Here is a 5,841-nt window from a genome sequence, read left to right as displayed (position 1 = left end):
TTTGATTCACACAGATGTACTTTTTTTTCTTCTCTTGATGGTGTTCTTTCTTTTCTTTTCTTGATCTTTGTGGTAATACAACATTTGTGTGGATGGAGGGTAATGTGGCTAGGGGTTGTCGGAGTGCCTTGGTTAAGTAACAGGGCAGCATTCTTATTTCAGCCATACTGCATTGCAGAGCAAAGATAACTGCAATTCAGAAAAAAAATAGTTTGTGCTTCCACGTGGAGAACTGCGTTGTTGTATGTCGCTGACTGCATGTGTACGTTGACATTGGGCTTCCTGCGTTTTATTTATTAATATTCTTACACTGCCGACGCACATTTTATTTTGTTTGTTGTTATTCATTTAAAAAATGTTTGTCATTTTTCTTTTTAATGTTTTATTTTTGAACGTATTGTTTTTTCTTAGTGGGTTTGTTAGTCGTGTGTTCCGGTAGTGAAGACGTAATTGGGCCCAAGTCGGCCTGTGAGCACGGCTTGGTTCCTGTTTTGTTGTGTGTGTGTCCTAATGTTTAGTCCCACCTCGCCCACGAAAGGCGCGCCCGACATGTTTATAAGCGCTGGTGAGGCATACAGGTTGAACTCCTCCGTACACTTATTTGGGCGCTTATACACGGCGCTCGCAGCTATATGCTCTACGACCTGTGGGCCCATGTGTAACCGACCCCATGCACTGTGACTCAGAACGACTCGCCTTCTGTGGGTGCAGACCTATTACGAGATTGGCTGGGGCCGGTGCCACCTGGGTGGTCATTTTTTTATTATTTTTCTGCCCTCTATGTTTTTTTCAATGTTGGAGTGTGCACTGCATTGATCAGGGTTCCGTACTGCATGTGTATGCATTGCGTACTGCATGTATAGTTGCCATTTTTTTTGCTTCCTTCTTTTTGCTATTATGTAATCTTTTTTCCCAATGTATGGGAGTGCACTGCTTTTGTAAATCATACCTCTACTTCACTCATTATGGTTCTGTGCTGTACTTTCATGTACTTCCGGACTGTATTGAATTATTTTACGTGTTTTGCGTTTTTCTATTTGTGTTTTTGCTCTTATGTATTCCTTTTTCAAATTTATGTTCGTGCACAGCTTTGTTGGGTATGTTAAGACTTCATTCAACAAATTCAGTGTACTGCATTCATGCGCAACTTGCACTGCATGCGTCCTGTTTGCATTCTGTACGACAATTTCATCACCAGCAAGCTAAGTTGAACAGAAAGCAAACTAACATAATCTGAGTTCATCATTACAGGCGATTGTGCATGGCAAGCAAACTAGGTTGAGCACACAAGCAAACTAACTATACATAAGCAAACAATACAAAGCAAATTTGATGATAATTCTAAAAGAACGCTGGCATTCTTGGCTCCTGGCCGGCACCATCTTCTTCTTCACCAGTCAGGCTCTCCCCATCCCCAGCTGCTCCTGGCGCGCTTCTTGGGGGGCTCCTTCTTCTCCAGCTTTGCACGGCGAAGGCCGTCCTGGGTGAGGGTGATGCGGTTCCATATCTCGTATGCCGCGTAGGTGTCCTTTGCCGCGTACTCGATGTGCCTCTTGGACAGAGGCATGATGGCCCAGCGTTGGTGCTCGGCGTCGGTGATCTTCTTCTTCATGTTGTTATAGTAGTCGTCGATGAGCACGCCGGAGACGTCTCCGAGGGAGTCTAACGGCTTGGTTGTGTCGGGCACCCTCCACTCCTTCTGGATGTCAACGAAGTTGGCGACCTCCAGTTTGACGCGCTCCAGCCTGGTTTTGTCGCCATCGATGGACAAGCCTGCAAAGGTGTACCTGGGGTCGGTGAGGAAGTTGTCGAAGACGGTGCACCTACCAGTGTCGCTCATTTGGAAGAGCAGCACCGGGTGATTCTTGTCGATGGAGAGCTAGCAGAGGGCGGGTATCTGCGTCGCTTCAGGGTCGTTGTCGTACTCGAGATCAATGCCGACGATCTTGTGGCGCTGGAGGCTGAGGTGGCGGTCGTACTGCGCGAGGATGATCGCCAACTGCTTCTTGTCGTTGGTGTGGATGACGTGCAACTTGGTGTTGCCGTGCGCCTCCACGGTGTTGTCGCCCTTGTACTCGTCGGTGAACGTCATCGCCGGCGGCAGGGCTTGGTGCTTTTGGTGGGAGCGCAATGGATACTTGTGTTGTTGTGGATGAGAAGGCCTTTGGCAGGGGTCTGAATTTAAGGGGAGGGCGCGGGTGGTATGGCCTCTTGGGATGAACGGCATGATCGTGCTCATGATGCGGTTGTGCGGATCATGGGTTGGTTTTGCATCTGTGATCGTGGGCTTGTGGCGATGGAACTGCTCCGATCGGGTGGTTGTATGCGAACGTGGTTTTTTTTAAAGTGGGTTTGTTTTATTTTTTATCAGCACATTTTTTTAACCACCATTTTTTTCTATGCGAACGGGCATTTTGTTACATTTTGTAGATGCATCCTATGCGATAATGAACTGCATTAGTATATAGTTCTGCACTGCATCTTCTAGAATTCAGTACTGCACTTGTGTATACATGTGCGTACTTCACTGTTTTTTGAGTTTATTTATTCGTGTAGGGGTAATCGGGAACTAGATTGCCATACTGTACTACATCGTGTAATGTAGTGCACTGTATTGTTTAGAGCTATGTACTGCATCTTGTTTTTGCTTATACCTACTGCAATCGCTGGTACGGGAGAGGTAGGGAAAGGGGGGTGGGGGGCCCATTTTTTTTAACTTATTGTTTTTTCTTAGTCGGCCTTGTTGGGCCTTTGGTCGGCTAGTTTAGAGACATACTTGGGTCCAAGTCGGCCTGTGAGCACGACTTGGTTCCCGTTTCACTGTGTGTGCGTCCTAATGTTTAGTCCGACCTCTCCCGTGGAAGGCGCGCCCGACCTGTTTATAAACGCTGGCGAGGCATACTAGTCGAACTCCTCCGTATACTTATCTGGGCGCTTATACACGGCGCTCATAGCTATATGCTCTATGACCTGTGGGCCCACGTGCAACCGGCCCCATGCACTGTGGCTCAGAACGACTTCCCTTCTGTGGGTGCAGACCTATTACGAGATTGGCTGGGGCCGGTAGCACCTGGGTGGTCAATTTTTTTAGTAAATCATGCATGCACTGCATTGATTTAGTTTCAGTACTGCATGTGCATGCATACCGTACTGCACATTTTCTAGGCTACATTTTTGTGCACTGCATTGTTATCATTTTTCTTTATTGTTTTTCCTCTTTCGTATCCTTTTTTCTTAGTGTACGGATGTGCACTGCATTCGTCATAGTTCTGTGCTGCAGGTGTACACATCTTGCACTGCGTGCATCCTTCTTTGTGCCAAAAAGCACGTACTGCACTTCATGCACACATATAGTGAACTACCTGGTACGAATTTGGAGAACTACACACATAAAATGGTCCGTGGATTATAATTTTTCAGAGTATTATTTTTAATGATCTGTGGTTTTGTTCGTGGGAATTTCTGCAGTCAAAGTACACCTTCTTTTTCCGTTCCTCTTTCTTTGGTAACATAAGCTTACATTGATTGTCCTTTATTCTTGGGAACATAATTTCCATTAAGTTCCCTTTAATTTTCAGTTTTGACCTTTTTTCATTTCTCTTATATAAATGAAGGCTAACTTATACCCTTCGTTTGCATTTCATTTTTCTCCTCTAGCCGCAAGTTCTCTCCTTTCTCCAGCCTATTATTGTTTTTTTTGCTTCTCTAGGTTTTTGTTGCGATGGCTCCAGGCCCCTGTGTGTATCTCTTCTGTTGTGGCCATGGTTGTGGTGTGCCGACGTACTGCAATTGTTTAGCTTGCTCGCAGGCCCGTCGTGCTCGTCGTGGTGGGAAGGTATTGTGCCGAACTGGGCGAGCCGAGCAGCTTGCATATGGTACAGTATTCACAGAAGGATTGGATATGGGCCAGATCAACGTATCTGCGTTCTATTCTGCGCTGCTTCGCCGTGGCCTTGGCTGCACGAGTCCTTTTGTCCATCAGCTTACGCCAACAGATGTGGAGACTCACTACAAGATGGTATGTTTCGTTAGATATGACTTTTTGTCTTAGTGTTTTTTTTGTATTATTCCATTGTATCCTGAACTTGTAGTATTTTAGGAACGCACTTTTTTTGTGTTTTTTGAAGTGTACTACAATGTGTTCTTATTTTCTTGTTTTTTTTCCTCGTGTGCATGTAGCTTATGTTTTAGTTTACAGGTTAGAATATGTGAACTGCTTATATATTAGCTGAGCACTTCATATTTCTACATTTTTCCAATTTTGTATGGTGTGTACTACATGTAGCTAGTCTATAGCACTGCATGATTGTTCGAAGAGAACTGCATATTTGTAAGTTCCATACTGCACATTGAAAACGTTTTATATGTACTACTTGTTGGACTGTTGTGCACTTCATCTATCTCTGTTCAAAACATGAGAATTGTACTGCTAGTTTCGTTCTCAAACAGTTTTATTATTTTTTACAGAAAATTCCTCAGCGAGCTGTTAGGTATGTGCGGCTCAAGAAGAAAGGAATTCTTGAAGTTGTTCTTGGTAATGGATACCTTAAACCAGCCAAGTACAGTGTAAGCGTTGACGGGCGGCTGTGTCTGCACAAAGGGTGGAAGGAATTTGTCATTGATAGCGGCCTGAAGTCTGAGCAAGTTGTTATCCTCAACTTCTTTGAACTCGAGGATCGTATTGTTAGAATCACGTTTGACGTGATTGGCTAAGGTTATGAGGTTGATTTGTAATAAGTACTTCTGCGTGTTGAACGCTTTCATCTTTGTGATGTGTTTTGTAATAAGCACTTTTGTGATCTGAACTGCTTCAATTATTATTCAACGGTAAATTTGTGTTTGCATGGTTACAATATGTGAACTGCTTATATGTCAGCTGAGCATTACATGTTTCCACATTTTTTCCCAATTTGCATGGTGTGTACTACATGTAGTTAGTCTATAGTACTGCATGATAGTTCGAAGCGTACTGCATTTTTGCAAGTTCCATACTGCATATTGAAATGCTTTTTATATGTACTACTTGTTGGACTGCAACGAACTAACAGCATTTTTTACATGGTTTTTGAATCAAAATGTGTCAATTTTTTACTCAAGACTGCTATATATATATGGTATACTCTATATACCATTTTCTTCTTGCATGGTTTACACAAAATTTAAACTGATACATAAGTCATAGAGTTAAGCAAATTGCTATGCATACGATAAATTTATTGTTTGTTCATCTATTTGTTCGTTAGCCTGCTTCTTCTGCGTGGTGACTGGAGCGTGTCTAATGTTGCTCTTTCTTTTGTTTTCCATGGCGGTGTTGCTGGTTCTTGTCTCTGCACGTTTGTGTTTGTAGCCCCTCGCGTGCTGGTTGATGGCTGCTTTCGTTTTTCAGCGTTGTGAACTGCATCCTTCTTTGCTCCCCGCGCGCTGGTTGATGGCTGCTTTTGTTTTTCAGCGATGTGGACTGCATCCTTCTTTGCTTCCCGCGCGCTGGTTGATGGCTGCTTTGGTTTTCTAGTGTTGTAACTGCATCCTTCTTTGCTCCCCGCGTGCTGGTTGTTGGCTGCTTTCGTTTTCAAGTGGTGAGAACTGCATCTTTCTTTGGTCCCCGCGTGCTGGTTGATGGTGGTTCTCATTTTCCAGTGCTGTAAACTGCATCCTTCTTTGATCCCCGCGCGCTGGTTGAAGCATTTCCTCGTGGTGGTCTTGTTGATATTGTTTCTTCATGTTCTTCGTCCTCTCCACTCTCTTCAGTCTCTTCACTCTCTTCTTCCTCTTCATCATCTTTATCATCTGTTTCTTCATAAGCCACTGTTTCTTCAGTTTCTTCACGTTCTTCGTCCTCTT

Source organism: Triticum dicoccoides, chromosome 1B (genome assembly GCF_002162155.2).
Source record: "Triticum dicoccoides isolate Atlit2015 ecotype Zavitan chromosome 1B, WEW_v2.0, whole genome shotgun sequence".
Classification (NCBI taxonomy): Eukaryota; Viridiplantae; Streptophyta; class Magnoliopsida; order Poales; family Poaceae; genus Triticum; species Triticum dicoccoides.
This window is presented reverse-complemented; position numbering follows the sequence as displayed.